Source organism: Schistocerca cancellata, chromosome 1 (assembly GCF_023864275.1).
Source record: "Schistocerca cancellata isolate TAMUIC-IGC-003103 chromosome 1, iqSchCanc2.1, whole genome shotgun sequence".
NCBI classification, from domain to species: Eukaryota; Metazoa; Arthropoda; class Insecta; order Orthoptera; family Acrididae; genus Schistocerca; species Schistocerca cancellata.
Genome location: NC_064626.1, coordinates 880992437 through 881008295, shown reverse-complemented (window position 1 = coordinate 881008295; position 15859 = coordinate 880992437). Strand labels below are relative to the sequence as shown.

At 37.7% G+C, this 15859-nt stretch overlaps 1 non-coding gene across 1 annotated transcript; it reads left to right on the top strand.

Annotated features, from left to right (window-relative positions):
* Nucleotides 1-12770: 12770 nt before the first annotated feature.
* Trnas-cga (transfer RNA serine (anticodon CGA)) lies at nucleotides 12771-12845 on the top strand. The gene has a single exon. It is a non-coding gene; the product is annotated as a tRNA-Ser (tRNA).
* Nucleotides 12846-15859: the final 3014 nt, after the last annotated feature.

Genomic DNA, 15859 nt, shown 5'->3' with positions numbered 1-15859 from the left:
CTGAGCTACCCAAGCACGACTCACGTCCCGTCCTCACAGCTTTACTTCTGCCAGTACCTCGCCTCCTACCTTCCAAACTTTACAGAAGCTCTTCTGCGAACCTTGCCGGACTAACACTCATGAAAGAAAGGATATTGCGGAGACGTGGCTTAGCCACAGCCTGGGGGATGTTTCCAGAATGAGATTTTCACTCTGCAACGGAGTGTGCGCTGATATGAAACTTCCTGGCAGATTAAAAAAAAATCTCGTCTGCTCAAACCTGCAACCAATCCTAATTAAAGTTAACAATATTCTTCTCTTTACAGGAGAAGCAGCCAATCGCTGACTCGAAAACTCTCATTCAGAGAGGAGTAGATGTTGTGCTCCCAACTTGTTTTTTTTGCAATGCCCAATTTAGGCAGCATGTTTTTGAGTTTTTGTATAGCTCTAAAGTGGACAACACATTTATCTGGATGGCCCGAATGTTACAGCGTGTCCGATCAGGGGCCTTGGCTAAATTAAGAGCAAACGTTGCATTCCTTCTAAAATTATTTCGAAAGCCCGAGGCTTCTCAAAAAACTTTGCAGGCAGAGGGATGATACCACCTGATGGCTCTCTGGATAGCATACGCTCCACGATGAACACAGAAACTCATAAATTTTTATCGCCACCATCCCTGTTCACAAAGGGTGTTTACGACACTGTCGAGAAACTTCGTCCAGGCGACCTAGATTTCTCTTGCGACCCTGTCCCTGCTGTGACTAGAGGCGCCTAAAAAGTAGGTCCAGGTAGTTTTTCCGCCTCTTCAGCCCAACGCATTGTCTGCACACAGGTACGAGGAATTCTTGGGACCAGCATTCTGTCCCCAGTAAGTGCTTCGAGATGTTCCTTTCCCTAATAGCTCCACGTTGCTTCCAAGCCCCAAACGTCCACTGCAAGATTTACTGTTAAATGACCAAACTGGCAGTTTATTCTCGACTCCAGAAAATACTACTCGAAGGAGAGCCACAACAAAGATCCCAAATATATTAACAACATACTTGTTCCCCTCAGTGCCTGCCCACGCTGATAACTTCATGTCATCTCACAAAAATGATGTCTCGTGTGTAAAATCGACATTACAGAACAGCCTTGAATATAGACAACAGTAAGAGAGTGACTCGTCCTCTCTCAAATGCTTGTTCAAGAAGAACGATTTCAAGAGTACACTGTTGTTGTTGTGGCCTTCAGTCCAGAGACTGGTTTGATGCAGCTCTCCATGCTACTCTATCCTGTGCAAGCTTCTTCATCTCTCAGTACCTACTGCAACCTACATCCTTCTGAATCTGTTTGGTGTATTCATCTCTTGGTCTCCCTCTACAATTTTTACCCACCACGCTGCCCTCCAATACTAAATTGGTGACCCCTTGATGCCTCAGAATGAGCCCTACCAACCGATCCATTCTTCTAGTCAAGCTGTGGCACAGATTCTCTTCTGTCCAATTCTATCCAATACCTCCTCATTAGTTATGTGATCTACCCATCTAATCTTCAGCATTCTTCTGTAGCACCACATTTCGAAAGCTTCTATTCTCTTCTTATTTAAACTATTTATCGTCCACGTTTCACTTCCATACATGGCTACACTCCATACAAATACTTCCAGAAACGACTTCCTGACACTTAAATCTATACTCGATGTTAACAAATTTATCTTCTTCAGAAACGCTATCCTTGCCATTGCGAGTCTACATTTTATATCCTCTGTACTTCCACCATCATCAGTTAATTTGCTCTCCAAATAGCAAAACTCATTTACTACCTTAATCGTCTCATTACCTAAACTAATTCCCGCAGCATGATCCGATTTAATTCGACTACATTCCATTATCCTCGTTTTGCTTTTGTTGATGTTCATCTTATATCCTCCTTTCAAGACACTGTCAAATCCGTTCAGCTACTCTTCCAGGTCCTTTGCTGTCTCTGACAGAATTACAATGTCATCGGCTAACCTCAAAGTTTTTATTTCTTCTCCATGGATTTTAATTCCTACTCGGAATTTTGCTTTTGTTTCCTTTACTGCTTGCTCAATACACAGATTGAATAAATCGGGGAGAGGCTACAACCCTGCCTCACTCCCTTCCCAACCACTGCTTCCCTTTCATGTCCCTCGACTTTATAACTGCCATCTGGTTTCTGTACAAATTGTAAATAGCCTTTCGCTCCCTGTATTTTACCCCTGCCACCTTCAGAATCTGAAAGAGAGTATTCCAATCAACATTGTCAAAAGCTTTCTCTGAGTCTACAAATGCTAGAAACGTAGATTTGCCTTTCCTTAATCCATTTTCTAAGATAAATCGTAGGGTCAGTATTGCCTCACGTGTTCCAACATTTCTACGGAATCCAAACTGATCTTCCCCGAGGTCGGCTTCTATCAGTTTTTCCATTCTTCTCTATAGAATTTGCATTAGTATTTTGCAGCCATGGTTTATTAAACTGATAGTTCGGTAATTTTCACATCTGTCAACACCTGCTTTGTTTGGGATTGGAATTATTATACTCTTCTTGAAATCTGAGGGTATTTCGCCTGTCTCGTACATCGTGCTCACTGGATGGTAGAGTTTTGTTAGGCCTGGCTCTCCCAAGGCTGTCAGTAGTTCTAATGGAATGTTGTCTACTCCGGGGGCCTTGTTACGAATTAGGTCTTTCAGTGCTCTGTCGAACTCTTCACGCAGTATCATATCTCCTATTTCATCTTCATCTACATTCTCTTCTATTTCTATAATAGTGTTCTCAAGAACATCGCCCTTGTATAGACCTTCTATATACTCCTTCCACCTTTCCGCTTTCCCTTCTTTGCTTAGAACTGGGTTTCCATCTGAGTTCTTGATATTCATGCAAGTGGTTCTCTTTTCTCCAAAGATCTCTTTAATTTTCCTGTAGGCAGTATCTATCTTACCCCTAGTGAGATATGCCTCTGCATCCTTACATTTGTTCTCTAGCCATCCCTGCTTAGCCATTTTGCACTTCCTGTCGATCTCATTTTTGAGACTTTTGTATTCCTTTTTGCCTGCTTCATTTACTGCATTTTTATATTTTCTTCTTTCACCAATTAAATTCAATATCTCTTCTGTTACCCAAGGATATCTATTAGCCCTCGTCTTTTTACCTACTTGATCCTCTGCTACCTTCACTATTTCATGTCTCAAAGCTACCCATTCTTCTTCTACTGTATTTCTTTCACCCATTCTTGTCAATCGTCCCTAATGCTCTCCCAGACGCTCTCTACAAGATCTGGATCTGTCAGTTTATCCATGTCCCATCTCCTTAAATTCCCACCTTTTTGCAGTTTCTTCAGTTTTAATCTACAGTTCATAACCAGAGTCCACATCTGCACCTGGAAATGTCTTTAAATTTAAAACCTGGTTCCTGAATCTCTGTCTTGCTATTATATAATCTATCTGAGACCTTCCAGTATCTCAGGCTTCTTCCATGTATACAACCTTGTTTTATGATTCTTGAACCAATTGTTAGCTATGATTATGTTATGCTTTGTGCAAAATTCTACCAGGCGGCTTCCTCTTTCATTCCTTACTTCCATTCCATATTCACTTACTACGCTTCCTTCTCTTCCTTTTCCGGCGGTGGTTCGAGTCCTCCCTCGGGCATGGGTGTGTGTTATTGTCCTTAGGATAATTTAGCTTAAGTAGTGTGTAAGATTAGGGACTGATGGCCTTAGCAGTTAAGCTTCGTAAGATTTCACACACATTCGAACATTCTTCCTTTTCCTACTATCCAGTTCCAGCCACCCATGACCATTAAATTTTCGTCTCCCTTCACTATCTGAATAATTTCTTCTATCTCATCATGTATTTCACCAATCTCTTCGTCATCTGTGGAGTTAGTTGGCATATAAACTTGTACTACTGTGGTAGGCGTGGGCTTCGTATCTATCTTGGCCACAATAACGCGTTCACTGTGCTGTTTATAGTAGCTTACCCGCATTCCTGTTTTCCTATTCATTATTAAACCTACTCCTGCATTACCCCTATTTGATTTTGTATTTATAACCCTGTATTCACCTGACCAGAAGTCTTGTTCCTCCTGCCACCGAACTTCACTAGTTCCCACTATATCTAACTTTAACCTATCCATTTCCCTTTTTAAATTTTCTAACCTACCTTCCCGATTAAGCGGTCTAATATTCCACGCTCCGATCCGTAGAACGCCAGTTTTCTTTCTCCTGATAACAACGTCCTCCTGAGTAGTCCCAGCCTGGAGATCCAAATGGGGGACTATTTTACCTCCGGAATATTTTACTCAACATTACATTATTGGCAGGATTAACAATAACAGCAATAATTATAGTGGCGCAGCTCACTACTCTCCATCCTGCACGAAATTTTTCAGTCACAGCAGATCAAAAGAGTGTCACATCAGTCCTCTGACGCAGCTGGTGAGACCTCCATCACACAGTGCCCGACATGCTGAACGTGGCCCAGCAAATTTTATTTGGGGAAGGAGGGATGGTAACAAATACCAAGCTGGTTACCACTGTGTTTGTGTGGGAGCAATGGCAAGATTATGGCAATGACAATGAAGCCATGAACACTTATTCACTTATGCAAAATGGGTCACAGCATCACAAGTCCTGTTTATATGAGTAAGTGTTAATACATAATAAAATTCATTACTCAGCTTGCTTGCGAAGGGAGCAACCCAGTGCTCCAAGTCATGAGTACATAACATCACACTATCCACAAGTGAGCGTCTGTTCTGCTAGCCTGTTAGTCAGTCTTAGTCAGTTGATGAGCTGTTCTCTTCCTAGCACTGGGTTGCTCTGCCACTACATCGGTAAGAAAGTGCCACCTTATACCATTCTACACAATAAATTGCACTGTGCTCCGATTAATTACATTAACAGTGACTATTTTATAGCCAATCTGATTTCTTAAAATATTATTTTAGTATTCTCCCAATATAAAATATTTTGTTTCTTTTTTTAAATGCAGGCAAATCTTAAAAGAAGGTTTTATAATTACATGGGCGACCCTCCAGAAAATTTTGTGAAAGTAATGGATCATGTCTTGGTCACTGTTCATTTGCTAATGTAATGTAGATACTGTTCACTGACTAATATGTCTTGACTATGATCAATGAGTACACCTATGACCTTTTAAAACTGAGATCATCCCTTGAGCGGTGCGCCTATCTATAAATTGCACCATCTACAAATAGTGTTGTCTTGTACCATCACATTGTTGCTTTGCAATTGTGAGCCAGTACCTATTTCTTCGTTATTGCTTCAGCTAACACACTGCTAGTTTGTGATGTCATATGTCCAAGTGAACAGCAGTATAATACAATAAACAACGAGCTAGGTGGGAAAACATTTATGATCAGTTCAAGAAGATGACCCAGATTCTGAGGTAGTGGCGCAATCCCATATTGACACAGTTGTCTACAAGATAATTAGCAATCGAATGAACGGTTGGCTAGGATCTGATACAGCTGCACTGTTTAATGCTTTGTGTGAGTCAATACTGTAGAGTAGCAGTTGTACGCCACAACAGAGTGATGTAATGAAAGCTTATTTTATTATTGTTTAATTAAACAGTGATTTACCTAAGATATTATAAGTTTATTTTATTGTTTTATAATCAAGCAAAGATTACACTGCTATTTTGCTCAAACATGTTCACCTTGGAAATAAAAAGACAGCTATTCTTTACATGTGTACAAGTATGCCATGTGCCTGCTTGTGCTACAAAAAGTGGTGCGCGAACTTAAGGGTTATATTTTAGATATCACCTTTATTAATTTTAATAACTCACGAAGTTGACACGTTATATATTACTCTTTAACATGTAGGGTGTACCTGATGATGCAACTTTAGGTAGCAAAACTGATTGTATATCAATAAAACAACTATTTTATCAGCTGTCAGCAGAGTGCTGCTTAACATCATGCCCTTCAACAGATGTGGATGCCCAGAACATAAAATACTTTGTGAACCGCTTAAAAGTAAGCAAGAAATTCTAGTACAAAACCATGCTGTTGGTACCAACTGACAAACGCAGAATCCCATCTTGAATATTACTGATGTACACAGCTACGTCCTGCAACAATAAGTTTAACAAACTAAACACAACAGTAAATCATAGATTGTGGAGTGGTGTGGGAACAATGAGTAATATTACAATACAACAATGACGGGGACATTACGGAAGAATTAACAACTGACCACTACAGATGCAATGATGATAGCAAAGACATTGTTCAAGATACTGCACATGCTATCATAGGGAAAACACTGACTCCAGTTGTTTTCGATATGGTGAATGTGAATATCAGCCCATTTACGTAGTAATGAGGTCACAAACGTACCCACATTTCCTGTACTGGATTCTAAGATTAATGGATCTATTGGTGTCGGACTGCAATATGTCAAAATGCAAATGCAGGTGGAAATTGTAATAGAAAATGAAGTTATAAAATACCTGTCCCTTACTGTAAGAGAGTTTAATGTAGAATGAATTCTCAGCATTGAATTGCTAAGAGAGAAGGATACAATAATCGACTTCTCCTCAGGCAACTGCTTTCTAAATGTAGATGGCAAAAATATTGTAGTTGGCTTAGTAATAACAAAGACACAGCACAGTAAACGCTGCCAAGATCTAAAGACAAATTTCGTTATGAAATGGCTACGTACTGTGCTCTGTTTGAGAAAAGTGAAAATCAAATAAAGGTTAAGATTACAGAGTCTACAAACATTGATTCCTTGCAACAGGCAAGATTAAAGACGTTACTTTTAAAGTAGATACGTGTATTTAAGAAAAACCACGTATTATTAACACACACCAGTATAAAATGGAAGGTCACTCCTATGAAATTACTATCAGAATACATACACCATCCAATGGGCTAAGAGAGCGGTGGTCACGAAAGAAATGTGGCAAATACTCGAATGGAGAATTAAAGTGCCCTTGATGTCACCATATTACAGTCTTCTACTAGTTGTGGCAAAGTCCAGTGGAAACATTTGCCTAGTTTTGGATGAAGTATACTAGAGGGTTCAGACAAATACACACACAAAGGAAACTACTTCGTAGCTTATCCTAAAAATAATAAAATTAAGGTATTTTACACCCACCAAGATCTTAAAAAATGTCTTCATGGATGATTAACCTTATTTGAATATGAAATTAAGTGCTTGTGTGGAAGGTATATGAATTATTGTGCAATTCAGCAACTAAATTAATAAGTGATATTTGTGGAAAGTTATGGAGCTGAATGCAGACATGGTGTCCCCATCAACTGAAACAAAGTTATCTGATTAGTACTATTGGAACTTAGATACCTGATACAGGAGAAAAATTTTGACTATTAGTATTTAGTTTGACTGAACTGTCATACTCTAATTATTTATGTCAAATAGATTGAGTACTAAGCCATACACTCCCTGTGTTACTCAAACGCTAGTTGAAGTGTATCTGTACAAAGTAGTTGCTAGAAAATGCAAGGCCAAAAGACATTTTCATATTTGTATGCATACTGTATGACGGTACACTATGATAATATATATATATATGTTGTGATGCTTTCCTACTTGAGATGCGTATGCTAGTATTATGTGAATAATAGGAAGACGTTTGTACATGTACATATGAACAGACTACTCACTATGAAAATAACATAACATGTTGTTTGAAATGTCAAGTATTTAGCTTTCAGTAATATTTCTTCATGTAATTTTTCCAGTTCTTATAGCACAAATGAAACGAAATATTGACACAAGAAAGGCATATCCTCATTACCAATTACATGTTTCGTAACATGTGATGTTGTTGTATGATAAGGATGGACAGTTAATTTAATAGTAACAGTATTCAAAGCCATGTGAGTCGTAAAATTATCCATGTAAGCAGGCTATGAATGATTACATTTGTCCTCGCATCTCACCTGTTCTAAGTAAGTATTCTGCTCAGATTCGAGCCTGTTTTTTTTTTCATTTTTCTCCGTGTTTTGGTGTTTTGCCACGTATGGTTTTGAGTTGATCCATTTATGCAAAAATTAATTTTATCCTATGAATACACGACGTTGCCCTAGCCTATATAAATGTTGGTTCATGCAGAACGCTTCGGTTTTCCGAAATGAGGCCAGCGTCAAAACAGAAAACTATTTTATTCATTGTAAACGTATTTCTCTAATGTAGTATCGATGTAATTCCTACAGAACGATGTACACAATTAGTTCTACAAACATTTTTGCCTGTGTTTTGCTTTACACTAAAAACAATCGAGATTCATGGGACTGATACGAAAGCATTTGCAGAAAATAACAAATACTGATAAAATACGATAAAGTGAACTCAGTTCCTAAAAGGTTGTTGTTTTAGTGTGTATGTGACGAAGATATGGGACAGCGATGAAAGTTAAGACACAGTCAAACTAGCACTGTGTTAGGATTTGTTAAGAAGACAACAAAAACTAAAACACCAATGGAAGCTCTACTAATAATCTTCTAATTACCTAAGATGAGCTTAGCAGTCTGCTACCCGCTTATGGTGTAGTCCAAGACTATTAAGTTTGTTTTCTTCATGTGACGTGGGACAATTGTACGCACACGTTCACAAATGCTTAAGTACTTAAACGTTCAGCGTGAAACTATCACAACGAGCCAAAGGCTTGACTAACCATTCTGCATGCCATGCATCTCACCTGATTGTCGTTATGAGATGCTAGTTGCGCCGTCGTTATTGAGTTGAACTGTGTATTGACATAATGAAAAAACTGCCCTAAAAAACCTTATACAGCGCATATTGTGGACATTAATTACAAAATTAGTGGTTTCGGCTGAATGAGATGGTTCATCAAAATCCTTGGTTTTTTAAATCATTGTGTTCTGGACGATGAGCGAAACTCCATAAATGAAATAAAAAGAAAGGCTCTCTCTCACAATAACACGAATCTATTTAATATGTTTGATTTATCCTTAGTTATTTCTGTTTGCGTAAAAATTTCACATCTATTTTAACAAAGAATTGTCTTTTAATATAACTTTTTAAGTCATAACGTTCATAGCAGTTATTCTGTTGTAAGACTATTGCATGTAACCTGATATCGATGGAATATCTGATCGCGTCATTAGGTACAACCCGCACTGCGATGGCGTGACCTTCCCGCTGCCAGGCCACCAACCTCTGTCTGGATCCTGAGTGCAGGGAAGTCCCAAGATGCCTGCCAGTGTCGCCCACACCATGTCTTTGGGTCCATCGTACCTTATCATCACCAGCAAAAACATTCAGCCATCACCACCACTAGCACTTCCTGATTTCTGACACTTACTGTAATGAAACACAAAATACGATATAAAACATTATGGAAATGAATGCTCCAAACCAGCTGCAGTAAGGTAATATGTTTTTTTTTTAATATTTTACACAACAGGCCTGTTTCAGCTTATTGGCATTATCAAGTGACGTCTAGTTGGAAGTGACGACCATATTGCCTCTATAGTAAAGTCGTTCTGCTATGTCTCGGTAAGTATAATAGCTCATAACTACAAGAGCTATTATAGGCCTGCTTACCGAGATACGACACAAAGACTTTACTATAAATGCAATATGGTCTTCACTTCCAACTAGACGTCACTTGATAATGAGAATAAGCTGAAACAGGCCTGTCGTGCAAAATATTAAAAAAAAAATATTACTTTACTGCAGCTTGTTTGGATCATTCATTTCTATTATATCTTACACCGACGTATACTATGCTGTGGGCCCAAAAGATCGCGAAACAGAAACTTTAACAGTCATTTCACTGCGTCTGCCCTATGTACTACATCTTATTCATAAGATGCTACCTGTGTGAAAGGATGGAAAACAAAACAAAAAGAAAAATAATAATGAAGACAGTAACCAAAGATTATATACAAATAATTGTTAATTATATAATTTTTCTGACAAATTTGAGGCGTAAGAACCGAAACTGTAAAACGAGTACTAAATGACAATTTTACTGAGCACTGCATTATGATAAACTGAACTATCAAGAACTGTACTTAACAGAGCCAGTCTCTGTAACCTGTCATGTACCATTCTCAATGTTCACTATTCATAACATTTCTAACTCTGTAAAGTTTTAACGTCTGTAGTTCGAGCCACAGTTTTCTCAGATTTTCTCTCGAGTATTCCCAAATGGGCAAGGGGGAGGGGTCAAATATTTACTTAAATGGTCCTGAGCACAGCTATATTTCCAGACTTTAACACTAATTCATGACAGCTAACTCTTTACTGAAAAACTTTAAGCAGTCTATTACTATCAAATGGTTTGCCTGAATGTCGTGACAAGAAAATCCGTTCTCTCATGCTAACTTTATGAAACTGTTTACCATGAACCATTCGTTACCTAAAACAAACCAATTATTTAGAAAAGCAATACGTCAGCGATAAGCGACTGGGTGAAACATGACTGATAGGTATGAAACATAACAGCTTATTTTTCTTACAATTTCGAATATAATTTAGATTGCCTGATGAAATGTTATTAAATAGGACCCATGTAAGTAATTTCGCCTTTCGACTTCTGTAACGTAGTTTTCAACAACTTCATGTCAAAGAAGTCTCTAATATTACTTTCATCCATTGATTGGAACATATACTGCCATTTCGTTTAGCTGCAATTAGGCTTTTCGTTTACAAACAATCGAGTAACAAAATAGGTATCAAATACACTGTAATTACTATGTTTGAAACCTGTAACAATTCCGTCTATCATACTGACTGTTGCTACGCTATTGGCTAACATAATCACATCTAATTATCACGTATTTATTAGAATTCATAAAACAAAAACCAGATTAACAATTAAACAAAGTGTTTATTTGGGCTGCTGTACGATATATTGAAATTCCGTTCATACTAAAAAATAATGTACTCATATTTGAAACAAGAAACTGGGTAGGAATATCTGGGACATTGTAGTTTCAGTATAACTAACAAAAATGTAATCAGCACTGTTTATTCATACCATTTCATTTATTTTTCGACGAGCACAAGATATTTGTAATTGTCATTGTATGTTATTCCATGCATTTCAATTATAACTACAGGATGATAACTTTAATTATCAGCAACTTCAGTGATAGTAATCAGCGAATTTACTATAAAATGCAACAGTTCATCAATTGTTAGGAAGAGCGTATAAGGCCCGCGAGAAATCCTGTTGGGGTACATTCTGATTGAGCAGTACTGTGTGACGTAATAAACTATACACTTGAAACACTGAATGACTTTTGATGTCTTTTGAGAAAAATGATGTTCTCTGGTGCGTCTTCACTTAAGAAACTTACAGGACGAGTCATCTACAGCAAAGCATCGAAATGAAGGTAAGTTCTCCTCATCGTTTATTATTTTGAGCAAACTGAGCTACACCCACCTGACTTTAGGAGGATTGACAAAATTAATATTTCGTAAAGATGTTTAATCTGAATTATTTTCTCTTTACAACATATATCTCTAGAAAGAGGGCTACAGCGCAGGCGCTACCAGGAACTGTGACAGACACTGTCGTCACCATTCAAGGGACAAATATAAGAAAACATGTTTCCATAAAAAATACCTTAATTGTATTGAAAAAAGGTTATATCTCTTGTTCGTATTCAGCACTCTCTGGAATTTGCGTTCTTCTGTTGTTTAAAAACTGCAAAAGCGATATACAACTCTCTCTTGTCCTTCGTGTCAGAGCTTCCAGACGATAACGTTCTGTACTGATTATTTTTATTACAATTACTAATGAAATAATAAGTAAATCCTTAAAATACGCAATATATTTTATTTAAAACTGTGTAATCAGCACCATGTTCCACTTATCCAGAAAGATTTGATGTATTTTCAGCCTGTTAATTAGTTGGAAGCGATTGATTTGGTGACTCAATGTTCGCACGCCCTCAGTATGCTATCGTTTACTCATTTTCATTTCTACAAGCTGAGCCTGCAGGCTATGCCCTTCACGAAGTCCGATAACCAATATTATCATGCAGGTCATTCCATTTCAATGAAACTAAACATTAACACGATCTTGTCTCACCAAACCTTTCCGCTATCCAGCAACGACTTCTGGACCTGCTAAGTCATTCACATGACGATACCAGGCATTTACCATTTCAAGATATTAGTCGAAGCAGGAGAATTTTTCTTCATTTTTATCCTGAAGACTATGTTTCTTTCTTGATTCTGGTATACTCTTGTTGTAGTCAGTCTGATGTGGCTATGTTTCCTGAACGTTTTACTTCTGACTCCAAAAATATTGTTGAAAAATTCGCACTGGTCGAACCAAAGCCAGCTGCAAAAAAGTCATTTAATGACAAAATAATATATAATACAGAGAATAAAAGCAAAACAGTCTGGGACGTTATAAAAAAAGGAAACGAGGAGAGGCAAACAAATGCAGAATAACATACTGCTAAGAGAGAGGTATAAGGTAATAAATAATCCACAACAGTTAGCAAACTATGTAAATGAGCATTTTACAAGTATTGCAGAAAAGTTACAGCAAAAATTCCTCAATACAAATATAACACCTGTAAATAATGTTGCACTAAGTACAATGATGTTACTTCCAACCACAGAGAATGAAGTCAATAAAACTGCTCAAAAATTAAAAATTCAGTAGGCTTAGATGAAGTACCAATGTGTGTACTAAAACAATGCATAGAAATTGTACAAGGCCCCTAAACAAATATAATGAATGAATGAGGTAGGAGACGATTTACTGGCAGAAGCAGAGATGTGAGGACGGGGCGTGAGTCGTGCTTGGGTAGCTCAGTTGGTAGAGTATTTGCCCACGAAAGGCAAAGGTCCCGAGTTCGAGTCTCGGCCCGACACATAGTTTAAATCTGCCAGGAAGTTCCATAATAAATGAATTCTTCACATCAGGGACATTTCCAGAGCAGTTAAAACAGGCAGGAGTTGTACCTTTGCTTAAGATAGGTAATAGAGAAGACATAGAAAATTACCAACCCATTTCCCTGCTGTCACCATTGCCAAAAATAATAGAAGGAATTATCAAAGACAGATTAATGAATTACCTGAATAAAGATAATCTTTTAATCGAATCTCAGTTTGGTTTCAGAACTGGCAAAAATACGGAGTCAGCCATAGTAGAATTCAAAAAAGTTGTACTTGATGTTCTTGATAAAGATGATCGTGTCACAGGCATACTTTTGGATCTTCCTAAGGCCTTTGATACTGTCGATCACAAGATTATGTTAAATAAATTAGAAGCATTAGGAATAAGAGGGGTAACTAATGACTGGTTTCGATCATACCTAGCAGATAGGGTACAAAGATCTAAACATTTAGTAAAAGACTTATCAGAACCAAAATACATTAATATAGGAGTTCCGCAAGGTAGCATATTAGGACCAATTCTATTCCTGATGTACATCAATGACTTCCCCAGTAGTGTTAGTCGTGGTGAAAACATTCTCTTTGCTGATGACAGCAATGTTATAGTCACTGAGAAAACAAGAGTACTCCTCAAAGAGAAAGCAAATGAAACTCTCAAGGAAGTTTATGATTGGTCAATAAGCAAAAAAGCGCCATTTAACATAAAGAAACTAATGCCATGAATTTCAGTTTGTTAAAGAAAAATGACAATGTTAAATTAAATATATATGGCACCTCTATAGACTGTGTAACAAATGCAAAATTTCTAGGAATGAATATTGATTCTCAGTTGAAGTGGTGTGAACACACAAAGGTAATTGCAAACAGAACGTCATCAGCGTATTATACCCTTAAAATCCTATCATCAGTGTGTAACATGCATTGTCTTTTAGTTACATATTATTCATATGTACACTCAATTCTTAGCTATGGCATTCTGTTTTGGGGAACAAAGGCAAAAAATGTGAACATAATTTTCAAACTTCAGAAAAGAGCCATAAGAATAAAACCAAAAATAGTAGTCGAGCTCATTGTAACGATCTGTTCAAAACACTGGGGATTTTAACTGCACCACGTGAATACTTTTACCAGTCAGTTGTACACATAAAAAATAACATTGGTAATTACTTCACAAACAGCTCTGTCCATGACCATGGAACAAGAACTAGACTCAACTTACATTTGTCAATAAAAAATAAACATGAAACTTAAAACAGCCTTTTCCACTAGGGAATAAAACTGTACAATAAATTTCCAAAAGAGATTAAAGAAATTGCAAAAATACACTTATTTAAAAAGGCAGCTAAAAAGTATCTGTTATGCAATACATTTTAAACAAAGAGGGATTACTTAGATAAAACAGAGTAGGTGTTTGGTAAAAAAAGTTATACAACTAAATAATAATAATGATTATAAAACATACAACATTCCACATAACACCTTCACACTATGTTTTTTCCCTTCGTTTTTCCTTTTCTATAAATACGTACCCCCCCCCCCCAAATGCTTAAGCATAGCACAACATTAACACCTCTTCCTCTTTCTGAGCTCAACATCTCATTCATTATAGAGAGATGCTGACTCAGTTTTTCAGGATAGCAAATGGGAAGCTGTGATACAGAAAATGGCCCAGAGATCACCGGTGTGTGTGTGTGTGTGCGTGTGTGTGTGTGTGTGTGTGTGTGTGTGTTTGTGTGTGTTTGTGTGTGTTTGTGTGTGTTTGTGTGTGTTTGTGTGTGTTTTTGTGTGTGTGTGTTTTTGTGTGTGTGTGTTTTTGTGTGTGTGTGTTTTTGTGTGTGTGTGTGTTTGTGTGTGTGTGTTTTTGTGTGTGTGTGTTTTTGTGTGTGTGTGTTTTTGTGTGTGTGTGTTTTTGTGTGTGTGTGTTTTTGTGTGTGTGTGTTTTTGTGTGTGTTTTTGTGTGTGTGTGTGTTTTTGTGTGTGTGTGTATGTAGTGAGTGAAGTGTTACGAAACGATGTGTGTATAGTGTGTGGAGTGACTGATAGTGAGGTATGAGTGAGCAGCGTGGCATTACATTATTTAATAAGTTATTTGTAAAAAAGTATTGTATATCAGGAGTAAATCTAATGATTGTCTCTAACTAGAAGTATGTAAAGGTATGTGTATACGAATAAGCTTTTTTTTTTAAATCGTTCTAAACTTGTAAATACTTTGACATGTGCTATATCCTTGTAAAAAGAGATCTACGGATGAATAAAGCTACTACTACTACTACTACTACTACTACTACTAGCATCACAAGTGCAAAGGGCCTCGCGGAGTGGCCGCGCGGTTTGAGGCGCCATGTCACGGATTGTGCGGCCCCTCCCACCAGAGGTTAGAGTCCTCCGTCGGGCGTGGGTATGTGTGTTGCTCTTAGCATAAGTTAGTTTAAGTATTGTGTAAGTCTAGGGATCGATGACCTCAACAATTTGGTCCCTTAGGAATTCACACACATTTGAACAAGAGCAACGGCAGTTTAAATCGCTAGCTCGATTATGAAAGTACTATGTCGAGCACACCACGTAGCTGTTCAGCGTTGAAGTCCGAAAAGCGGGTGTGGATAACTTTTCAAAATCCACGAACTTATTCAGAAATGTCACTAGTCTCGAAACACGACGGTGCAGTTCAGAGTTACAAGTCCATGAAGGTATGCGGAAATTTCTCAAGTCTTTGACTGCTCTGCTATTCACGTTAAATTTAATGAGCGCAACTGTCGAATGGTTCCTTTGTAGAAATTATACTGGTCTGCAGGCTCGTCAACAGGAAATTTTAAGTACTTTATTCGAGACTGACACACTTCTAACTCACGGACGTCCGACCTCGTCGACCTCTCAAAGCAAACTCCATTTGACTAGCATGGCCATTGCCTTTAGTTTCAAAGCCAACAAAGTTACATATACTCTACACATTGCCATAAAAATTACACATATTAACACTCTACATGATTTGTG